Source organism: Chlorocebus sabaeus, chromosome 6, assembly GCF_047675955.1.
Source record: "Chlorocebus sabaeus isolate Y175 chromosome 6, mChlSab1.0.hap1, whole genome shotgun sequence".
Classification (NCBI taxonomy): Eukaryota; Metazoa; Chordata; class Mammalia; order Primates; family Cercopithecidae; genus Chlorocebus; species Chlorocebus sabaeus.
Window position 1 is genome coordinate 53,166,516 of NC_132909.1, and position 12,399 is coordinate 53,178,914.

Sequence of the window (12,399 nt, forward strand, 5' to 3'; positions counted from 1 at the left end):
TTAATTACGAAAACTGGGGAATTCCAAGGGGAGAACATTTGAGCTATATGTCCCTTTTGAAGCTGTTCTTTGACTAGTTCATTTAAAACCTCCAGTTTCTCTTTACTCAGTGGCCACTGTTCTATCCATATTGGCTTGTCTGTCAGCCACTTTAATGGGATGGGCTCTGGAGGCTTAACAATGGCTGCCATCAAAAATGGTATCCTAAGCCTTGGCGGGAACTTTGTCTTTCTGCCTGAAGAGTTTCCTTCAAATTTTGCAAAGTTTTTTCTAGTCCCATACCAGGAACATAGCCCATTTCATGCATCATATGTTGACTTTGAGGGCTGTATAATTGCTCAGGAATTACAGCTTGTGCTCCCCAATGTTGTAATAAATTTATAGGGGGAGAGCCCCCATAAATTTATAGGTATAGAAGTTATAATTGGCTGAATAGTCCCAGGTTGTCCATCGGGCCCTTCACAATGCAAAATATAAGTACTTTGATATACTTCAGGGGCTTTATCAACTCCAACTATGTTAAGTTCAGCAGGTTGAATTGGCCATGTGGACAGCCAGTGATGTAGAGAAATGATTGAAATGTCTGCTCCTGTATCTACCAAACCTTTAAATTTATTTCCTTGAAAAGTTATTTCACAGGTAGGATGGTTATCAGTAATTTGATTTACCCAGTAGGTGGCTCTCCCTTGTTTATTTGTACTGCCAAATCCCCTTGTTCTTTTAGTTTCACTTTTTCCTAGTCCCCCATATGGTAAAATCAGAAGCTGCGCTATGTGCTGTCCCAGCTCTGCCTTTTAAGGAACGGAGGTAGATATAACGATTTGAATTTCCCCATTACAATCCAAATCAATTACTCCTGTATGAACCTGCACTCCTTTTAAATTTAAACTAGATCTTCCCAGAAGTAGCCCTACCGTTCCTGCTGGCAGAGGTCTGCAGACTCCTGTTGGTACTTTCTGTGTCAGCTTTCCAGGCCATAGACTCACAGCCCTGGTGAAACACAGATCTACTGTGGCACTACCAGCTGTGGTGGGGACAAGCATTGTACAGGAGTGAGGGAGTGACCTGAGCCGGGAATGCCCTGGTTTGACATGTGGCCCGGGACAGGCCCCTCATGGCGTTTCTCGAAATCGGGTTTCCGTCCTTATCAAATTTAGAATGACACTGATTGGCCAAAGGCTTCCCTTTTTACACTTCAGGTGTAGACCTAGTTCAGCAGTTTTCTTTTTTCCATCAAAGGGGGTTGGACCCTCTGATTTTTTTCTACATTCTCTCTTTGTATGCCCATGTTTCCCACAGTTGAAACAAGCTCCAGGAAATGGAACATTTCCTTTATGCACTCTCAGCCCTGCCATGGCTTGCACTAACAGAGTAGCTTTATGCAGATTACCTCCAATACTGTCACAGGCCTTGATATAATTAACTAAATGTGCTTTCTCTCTAATAGGTCACACAACAGCCTGGCACTCAGGATTAGCATTGTCAAAAGCAAAACAGCAACACTATATCCTGAGCAGTCAAACCTGCAATCACCTTTTTAAGAGACTCCTGTAACTGAGCTATAAAATCTGCATAAGGTTCTTTTGGCCCCTGCTTAACAGTACTAAAAGAAGGGTATTGTTCTCCACCTGAAGATTTTTTTTCCCCAAGCTCTAATGCACACTCCTGTAAGCTGATCTATAGCATCAGCCTGCATGATTACTTGTGCGTCTAATGCAGCCTAGCCACTGACTCCCAAAAGTTAGTCTGTAGTTATATTAATTGGAGGTTGAGCTTGTGCATTGCAGCCAGCTTTAGTAGAAGCTTCATCTTCATCTTCCACCAGGTCTTCAACTGTAAAAATTGAGCAGAAGCCAGACAGGCTCGAGTAAGAGCGTCCCAATCAATGGGAATCATCTGATTGGAGGTAGCAACATTCTTTAACAGACCCATCATGAAAGGAGAACCTGGTCCATACTGATTGATAGCCTGTTTAAACTCTTTCAGTAATTTAAAGGGAAAAGGCTCAAATGTAGTCCTAACATTCCCCTGTTGACCTAGGGGGTGTATCCTAACAGGGATCTCCAAGCCTGTAAATCACCTTCTCTTCTAGCTTGCTGAATTCCTGCCTGAATTAGAACTGAGGGCAGTCGCTTGGGGCACTGCTCAAACAGTTCCTGGGGAGACTATTTTATGCTCAGTGTCCTCCAGAAAAGAAAGATCCAGAGGGTCAGGCCATTCTTTATATTCAGGGTATTGAGGGGGTGCCAAGGAGCAGGGAAAAGCTTCCCCTTCTTGGGTCTCTTTAAGCGGTTGACAGATCTGTTCTTTTATCTCTTCTGCAACATTATCACACTCCCCCTCTTCTTTGTCTCCTTCCTCCTCCTCATCAGTGTGAAAAGGTTCCAAGGTGGAATGAATCAGAGACCACACTGACCAGACAGTTATAGGAATATCCTCAGCACCATCCTTACATGCCTTTTTCAGTGCGCTGCCTACCTTCTCGCAGACTTCTACATCCATAGTTCCTTGATTTGGAAACCAGGGGCAATATTTCTCTACCGCACTAAAAAGCTGCATAAGTTGGCTAGTGCTAACTTTCACTTCTCCTTTTTTGAGGAGCTGCCAAAGCAGACTCAAATAAGCCCCTTGCCTACTTGACCCTTGTCCCATTGTTACCCTGATGCTTCCGAGCTCCCCTTCTTACCACAGGGATTGCTTAAGAGTACTCGGGTGTCCTCCAGCATAGTTCCATGTTCTCCAACCATCGCTCTTCAACCTGGGTTCGAGCCCCATGTTTGGGCGCCACTTGCTGAGACCAGCTCGGTCATGGAGACCCCAACCCAGCGGCGCTAGAGGAATAAAGACACAGACACAGAAACAGAGTGCAAAGTAGGATCAGGGGGCTAACAGCCTTCAGAGCTGAGAGCCTCAAACAGAGTTTGACCCACCTACTTACTGACAGTAAGCTTGTGATAAACATTGTTTCTGCAGTTTATAGATTAACTGAGCATATTCTTTATGGAGAACAAAGGGACAGGCTCTTGCTTGTTATCTGCAGCAGGAACTTGTCCTTAAGGCACAGATTGCTCATGCCATTGTTTGTGGTTTAGGAATGCCTTGAGCAATTTTCTGCCCTGGGTGGGCCAGGTTTTCCTTGCCTTCATTCCAGTGAACCAGCAACCTCCAGTGTATGCATCATAGCCACCACGAGCATGTCACAGTGCTGCAGAGATCTTGTTTATGGCCAGTTTCTCATGGCGTGTTTATGGCGAGGCTTGAGGCCTGTTCCAAGCAATATTCTTTTCTTAGTCTATCATTGCCTCTTTTTTGTATGAAGGTTGGTGTATTTTCTCCTTTCCTTAAGGCATACAGTACTTTCTTATTACAAGCATTATCAGTCACAGTTCACTGGCAGAATCAGCTGAATCTGGATTACTTGTTGCCATTGTTATGGGATTTTATTTTCATGTTTTGGAATGAATTCAAAGCATGGACTCAATTATTTTTATATTTTGTAGGCACTAGTAAGGTTTGCAATTTCATCTTTTTAAAATTTTTGTTTATTTATTCTTTCCCAATTTCATCTTAAGTCTGTTTTGGCAAGAGTTGTTTTTATAGGCAGTTTTGTATTTTAAAATTTATACTTGACGTTTATAATATTTTCTGATATTTTAAGTATTTGTGGCTTTTCCTGTTACATACCTTTTGCATACACCTTTTCATTCCTGATATCATTTCCTTGTGCCTTTTCTCCTTTATGAAAAACATTAATATTGCTGGAATTTACTCAGTTTTGTTAATTCCTTTCAAAATAAATGGGTTTGATTAGTATATTTTTGGTTTGATTTCTGTAGTAAAGTTGTGCTGACATAACAAATTTTCATAGGATGACTTAAGCAATGGGAAATTAATTTCCTCAGTGTTATGGAGGCTGTAAATGTTTTCAGGGTGCCAGCATGGTTGGTTTTTGGTGAGGGCATCTTCTTGGCCTGTAGAGTGCTGCTTTCTCATTATTTCTCATTCTGCTGGCTCTCCTTTGGCTGACAGAGCAAATTCTCTCGTGTCTCTTCTTTATAAGGTACTAATACTGTCATGAGAGCTCCACCCTCATGATCTCATCCAACCTGATTACCTCTAGAAGCCCCCATATGCAAATATAAACACCTTAGGAGTTGGGATTCAAAGACATGAACACTGTGGTGGAAGGAGGGTATACACAGTTCAGTCTGTAGTGTTCTATTTTGTTGGTTTCTATTTTTAATTTTTCCTTCCATTGTAGTACATTATTTTTTCTGACCTTTAGGTTCAGGGCATACATGTGCATGTTTGTAACATGGGTAAATTGTGTATTGCTGGGGTTTGTGATATGAATGATCTGTCACCCAGGTGGTAAGCATAGTATCCCATAGGTAGTTTTTCAACCCTCTCCTCCTCCCCCAGTCTCCCCCCTACCACCCCCAGTAGTCTCCAGTGTCTGTTGTTCCCATATTTGTATCTATGTGTACTCGTTTAACTCTCAGTTACAAATGAGAACATGTAGTATTTAGTTTTCTGTTCCTGTGTTAATCTGTTTAGGATGATGGCCTCCAACTTCATCCATGTTGCTGCAGCGGATATGATCTTCTTCTTTTTTATGGCTGTGTAGTATTCCATGGTGTATATGTACTACATTTTCTTTATCCATTCCACTGTTGATTGGCATCTAGGTTGATTCCATGTCTTTGCTATTGTGAATATTGCTGTGATGAATATATGAGTGTATGTGTCTGTTTGATAGAAAAATCTATTTTCTTTTGGGTATATACCCAGTAATGGGATTGCTGGTTAGAGTGGTAGCTTTGTTATAAGTTCTTTTGAGAAGTCTCTACACTACTTTCCACAGTACATTTCAACCAACAGTGTATAAATGTTCCCTTTTCTCTGCATCCTCGCCAACATGTTTTTTGACTTTTAAATAGTAGCCGTTATGACTGGTGTGAGATGGTATCTCATTGTGGTTTTGATTTGCATTTCTTTAATGATTAGTAATGAGCATTTTTTCCTATGTTTATTTTTTCCTATGTTTATTCCTATGTCTTCTTTTGGAATGTGTTTCAGCATGTGGTGTGGGATAGTGCATACAGTATCTTTTCCCTCCAGAAACATGGGTAGTTATTGTAGTACCACATATTGATAAACTGTCCTTGACTTACTGATTTGAAATTCCATGACTATTAAACTATAAATTCCTATGTATACCTGTGTCTGATTCTAGACTCTATGCCAGTAATACATTTATTTATGCCAATATCAAGATCATAATCTTTTCATTGCTTGTAGTCTCCTTAAGGGAATTTTTTTTTTTTTTGAGACAGAGTCTTGCTCTGTCTTCCAGGCTGGAGTTCAGTGGCACCATCTCGGCTCACTGCAAGCTCTGCTACCTGGGTTCACACCATTCTCCTGCCTCAGCCTCCCGAGTAGCTGGGACTACAGGGGCCCGCCACCACGCCCGGCTAATTTTTTTTGTATTTTTACTAGAGACGGGGTTTCACCGTGTTAGCCAGGATGGTCTCGATCTCCTGACCTTGTGATCCGCCTGCTTTGGCCTCCCAAAGTGCTGGGATTACATGCGTGAGCCACTGTGCCTGGCCTCCTTAAGGGACTTAAATCTTTTTTTTTTTTTTTGAGAGAGAGAGTGAGTCTCGCACTGTTGCCCAGGCTGGAATGCAGTGGCATGATCTCAGCTCACTGCAGTCTCCACCTCCTGGGTTCACATGATTCTCCTGCCTCAGCTTCCCAAGTAGCTGGGATTACAGGCATGCGCCACCACACCTGGCTAATTTTTTGTATTTTTAGTAAAGACGGGGTTTCACCGTGTTAGCCAGGATGGTGTCAATCTCCTGACGTTGTGATCCACCTGCCTCGGCCTCCCAAAGTGATGGGATTACAGGCGTGAGCGACACACCCGGCCAGGACTTATATCTTAATGAAGAGAAAACAAGAGAAAAGGATAGGGGTTGAGGTACTGAAACATTAATTTTAGGTAAGGGGAGTTAGTCCTCCAAATATATAGTAATTTCAGCCAGGTGGACATGAAAATAAATATCTCAGGCTGGGCATGGTGGCTCATGCCTATAATCTCAGCACATTGGGAGGCTGAGGCAAGCAGATCACTTTGAGTTTAGGAGTTCGAGACCAGCCTGGGCAACATGGTGAAACCCTGTCTCCACTAAAAATACAAAAATTAGCCCTGCATTGTGCTGCACGCCTGTAATTCCAGTTACTTGGGAGGCTGAGGCACAATAATCACTTGATCCCAGGAGGCAGAGGTTGCACTGAGTTGAAATTGCACCACTCCAGCTTTGGTGATGGAGTGAGACTCTGTCTCAAAAAAAGAAAAAGAAAACAAAAGAAATACCTCAGAGCATTTCACAGAGGTCAACACATTTGAAGAGATGAGGCAACTTTTAAAGCTGTACCGGTCATAGAGCAAAGTGAACATGGAGTCAGACTGCTAGAGTACACATCTTGGTTCTGCCTCTTGCTATGTAATTTTGTAGAAGTTAAATTGCCTCTCTTGCCTCAGTCTGATCTTCTGTGTGAACTGGATGAATTTTATAATAAGCTGCCTGATTTGGTATTGTAAGAATCAAGTAAGTGAATGCATCCACTCAAATATGTTAAGACAAGATTTAGTGGTACTTAGTAAGATTAAATTAGTCCTGGGTAATGATATTTTAAAGAAAACACATTTGTATGCAAATCTTCTAAATAAAATTTCTAGCAAAATTAATCCAGTTATGAGAAAAAATAGTGCCCTATGACCAGTTTTACTTTAGGATTGCAAGAATGGCTTATTATCAGGACTGTTTTCAACACAATTAATTACTACAATTGAGAGAGAGGAAAGTATTGTGAAGAAAGATGAAAAATTCCACATCCATTTGGAATTTAAAAAGTAAGTGAGCAAAGAAAAGAAAATGAATCCAGTGTGGAATATAAGTTTATCCTAAGGAATCCACTAAACTATTAAAACTGATAAACAAGTTCAACAAGGTTACAGGTAACAAGATCAACATAGAAAACTCAGTTGTATTTATGTATACTATCATGGCACAAGCCAAAAATTAAATTAAGAAAACAATTCTGGCTGGGCGTAGTGGCTCACGCCTGTAATCCCAGCACTTTGGGAGGACGAGGCAGGTGGATTGCCTGAGGTCAGGAGCTTGAGACCAGCCTGGCCAACATGGTGAAACCCCGTCTCCACTAAAAAAAAAAAAAAAAAAAAAAAATTAGCTGGGCTTGGTGGCGTGCGCTTGTAGTCCCAGCTACTCAGGAGGCTGAGGCAGGAGAATCGCTTGAACCCAGGAGGTGGAGGTTGCAGTGAGCTGAGATGGCACCACAGAACTCCATCCTGGGCAACAAGAGCGAAACTTCAACTCCAAAAAAAAAAAAAAGAAAAGAAAAGAAAAGAATTCCATTTATTATAGTATTAAAATAATAAAATACTTGGGAATAAATTTGATAAAATATGTGCGAGACTTACATACTGAATACTACAAAATGTTGATAAAGAAGACCAAAAGTAATGGAAAGTCATCCATGTTCATGGATTAGAATACTTACTATTATTTTTGAGACGGAGTCTTGCTCTGTTCCCCAAGCTGGAATGCACTGGTACAATCTCAGCTCACTGCAACCTCTGCCTCTGGGTTCAAGCAATTCTCCTCCCTCAGTCTCCCGAGAAGCTGGGATTACAGGCATGTGCCACCATGCCTGACTAATTTTTGTATTTTTAGTAGATACGGGGTTTCACCATGTTGGCCAGGCTGGTCTCGAACTCCTGACCTCAAGTGATTTGCCCACCTTGGCCTCTCAAAGTGCTGGGATTATAGGCGTGAGCCACCACACCTGACCAAGAATACTTAGTATTATTTTTAAGATGGCAGTACTCTCTAAATTGGTCTATAGATTAAACATAATCCCTATCAAAATTCCAGATGGTGACAGAGTCTTTGGTTTACTCAACTATAGTCAAGTTCCTTAACCTTTTCTTAGGCCCATGTGTACACTTTTGTACACTGAGTTTTAGCAAGAACCCTGCTAAGTCAGTACAGCAAGAACCTACCACCCTCAGTATCAGATCACCCTTGATAGCTGATCAGGTTACTGGTTCTCTACTATCTACCAATTACAGGCCAAAGTGATCAGACATCATTGTTAGGTTAGTTTATCCACCATCCTCCATACCCCTGCTATTCCTCTTAGCAATTTTCCATTCACTGACCTTTACTCTTTAACTTGGCTATAAATTCCGATTTGCTCATGCTATAGTATTCAGAGTTAGCCTACTCTATCACCTCCACTGCAAAATCCTATTGCAGTGGTCCCTATACCTAACGTGATGGTACGGAGTAAAGTCTGCCTTACTATGCTTTAACAAGTTCCATTTATTTATTTATTTATTTATTTATTTATTTGAGACGGAGTCTCGCGCTGTCGCTCAGGCTGGAGTACAGTGGCCGGATCTCATCTCTCTGCAAGCTCCGCCTCCCGGGTTTACGCCATTCTCCTGCCTCAGCCTCCCGAGTAGCTGGGACTACAGGTGCCCACCACCTCGCCTGGCTAGTTTTTTTTTTTGTATTTTTTAGTAGAGACGGGGTTTCACCGGGTTAGCCAAGATGGTCTCGATCTCCTGACCTTGTGATCCACCCGTCTCGGCCTCCCAAAGTGCTGGGATTACAGGCTTGAGCCACCGCGCCCACCCAACAAGTTCCATTTATTATTATTTTTTTAATTTAACATTGGCTTCATAGCAGAAATTGACAGGCTCATCATAAAGTTTATATAGAACTGAAAAGAACACCAAATAGCCAAAACAGCCTTGAAAAAGAGGAACACAGTTGAAGGAGTCACACTTTTGGATTTCAAAAAGTGCTACAAAATTGTAGTAATCAAAACAACGTGGCACTGGCTTAAGGATAAACATACAGATTAATGGAATAGAATGGAGAGTCCAGAAGTAAGCCCTCACATACATGGTCAACGGATCTACAAAGCTGCCAGGGTAACTCAATGAAGAATGAAAAGAATGTTTTCAACAAATGGTTCTGGGAAAAATTGATACCATACTGCAAAAGAATGCATTTGGGCTTTTACTTTACATACATACAAAAGTTAACGAATACCACATTGGGGATTAAGTAAAAAAAATTAAAATATTAAAAAAACCCACAAAAGTTAGCTGACAGTGGATCAAAGACCTAAACATGTAAGACCTACAATAATTCCCAAAGTATAGGGAGAAAGTGTCATGATACTGGATTTAGTAATGTTTTCTTAGGTGCAGTATCAAAAACATTGTGAACAAAAAATTTTCAACATTAAACTCGTATTTCAGAAGACACTCATCAATATTATATATTTTAGTATTCTAAAATATTCCATGAAGAAACAGAAGGAAAACCCATTGAAAGTATTTGTAAATCATATATATGATAAGGACCTCTCCAGAATATATAAAGAACTCTTGCAACTCAATGAAAATTTTTTTTTAAGATGGAGTTTTGCTCTTGTTGCCCAAGCTGGATTGCACTGGCGCCATCTCAGCTCACCGCAACCTCTGCCTCCTGCGTTCAAGCGATTCTCTTGCCTTGGCCTCCCGAATAGCTGAAATTACAGGCATGTGCCACCATGCCTGGCTAATTTTTGTATTTTTAGTAGCGTCAGGGTTTCTCCATGTTGGTCAGGCTGGTCTCGAACTCCCAACCTCAGGTGATTTGCCTGCCTCAGCCTCCTAAAGTGCTGGGATTATAGACATGAGCTGCTGCACCCGGACTTTTATTTTTTTTTTTTCAAAACAGAGTCTGGCTCTGTCACCCAGACTGGAGTGCAGTGGCATAATCTTGGCTGACTGCAACCTCTGCCTCCTGGGTTCAAGCGATTCTCCTGCCTCAGCCTCCCGAGTAGCTGGGATTACAGGTGTGTGCCACTACGCCTGGGTGATTTTTATAACTTTTATGATGTTGGCCAGGCTGGTCTTGAACTTCTGGCCTCAAGTGATCTGTCCGCCTCAGACTCCCAAATTGCTGGGATTCCAAGCCACCGCGCCTGGGCAGAAACCAAATTTTAAAAGGGGCAAAGGATTTGAACAGAAATTTCTCCAAATAAGCATACAAATGGCTAACAAAGCACATTAAATTGTGCTCAACATCACTAGTCTTAGGGAAATACAAGTCAAAATCATGAGATATCACTTCACACCACTAACATGGTTAACATGAAAAAGACTAAAGTGTTGGCAGGGACGTAGAAGTTGGAGGCCTCATATATTTCTGGTGGAAATGTAAAACAGTTCTGCCCCTTTCAGAAACAGTGTGGCAGCTCTTCAAAATCTTAAATAAATAGTTACTGCATGGCTCAGCAATTCCATTCCCAGATATATACTCTAGAGAAACAAAAACCATGGCTTATGCCTCAGTGGAGGCCGAGGCGGGCAGGTCACTTGAGCTTAGGACTTTGAGACCAGCCTGAGCACAATCCTGTCTCTACAAATAATACAAAAATTAGCTGGGTGTGGTGGCTTAATGCCTGTGGTCCCAGCTACTCAGGAGGTTGAGGTGGGAGGATCGCTTGAGCCTAGGAAGTAGAGGCTGCAGTGAGCCGTGATCTCTCAAAACAAAAAATAAAAGCCAATATGCACAAAAAGATACATGTGAATTTTCAAAGCAGCATTAATCACGATACCCCCAAAGTGGAAACAACTCAAATATCCATCAAGTGAAGACAAATCATATATGGTATATACATAGAATGGAATATCATTCAGCAATAAAATAGAATGATCTAGGCTATAATACAGATTAACCCTGAAAAACAGGCTAAGTGAAAAAAGTTATTCACAAAAGATTATATGGTTTTAGGGCATGGTGGCTCATGCCTATAACCCCAGCACTCTTGGAGGCTGAGGCAGGGCTGCTTGAGCCCAGGAGTTCGAGATCAGCCTGTGCTAGTGAGACCCTGTCTATACAAAAAGAAAAATTAAAATTAAAAAATTGTATGATTATATCCATATGACATGTCTACAAAAGGAAAATCTGTAGTGATAAAGTAGGTTTGTGGTTCCCTGGAGCTTAAAGAGGAGGTAAATGGATTTTCCCATTCAGAGATTCCTTTTAGTGTGATGAAAATGTTCCAAAATTATGTTTGAACAACACTGTGAATGTACTAAACAATATTGAATTATATAGCTTTAAGTGGGTGAACTGTGTGTGTTATATATGAATTGTATCTCAGTAAAGCTGGTCTAAAAACCAAAAGGGAAAATCATGATAATAGTTACATCATTGGGAGCATAAAAATTTAATGTCTATTAAGCATTTGGGGTAGTAAGACATAAAAAACAGCTACCACCAGGTGCGGTGGCTCACGCCAGCACTTTCGGAGGCCGAGGTGGACAGATCACCTGAGGTTAGGAGTTTGAGACCAGCCTGGCTATCATGGCGAAACCCCATCTCTACTAAAAAAAAAAAAATACAAAAATTAGCTGAGTGTGGTGGTGCGTGCCTGTAATCCCAGCTACTCGGGAGGCTGAGAAAGGAGAATCCCTAGAACCCAGAAGGTGGATGTTGCAGTGAGCCGAGATTGTACCACTTTATTCCAGCCTGGGTGACAGAGCAAGACTGTCTCAAAAACAAACTAACAAGCTACCATTATTATTTTTTTACCACGGAATATTATTAGTTGATATAAAACCAGTGGAATGAAAAGATTATGATCTTGATATTGGCATAAGTAAATGTATCACTGGCATAGAGTCTAAAATCAGATACAGGTATACATAGGAATTTATAGTTTAATAGACATGGAATTTCAAATCAGTAAGTCAAGGACAGTTTATCAATATGTGGTACTACAATAATTAGCCACGTTTTTGGAGAGAAAAGATACTGTATCTACCTACTATCCCACACCACATGCTGAAACACATTCCATGAGCATGAAAGATTTCAATGTTTTTAAAGTAATATGCTGCAGAAGAAAATTAGAAAATCTATATGTAATCTAGAGTTTATGGAGACATCTTAATGCAAGAGAGGAAACTTAAAAAAAGAAAATCCTTTTTTAGATGAAAAATTAACTGCAAAATAGTTATCAATTCAATAGATTCATAATATATTTGATAATGTACATGAATAGTTCTTCATGTTAGTAAAACAGTTTTCAAAATAATTTCATTAACTCCAGAAAGGCCACCCACTACAAACCACAGCAAAAATGATTTCTGGAGAAACTACAATCACTCCTGCAGAAGTGGCTGTCTGATATCAGTGCTATTTTACAACGCAGTATGGGAGGCCCTGGAACTCACGGTAAGAGCTCAGAAAACATATTATTCAAAGAAAAAAAAAATCAACATTTACAAAAAGTATCGGCATA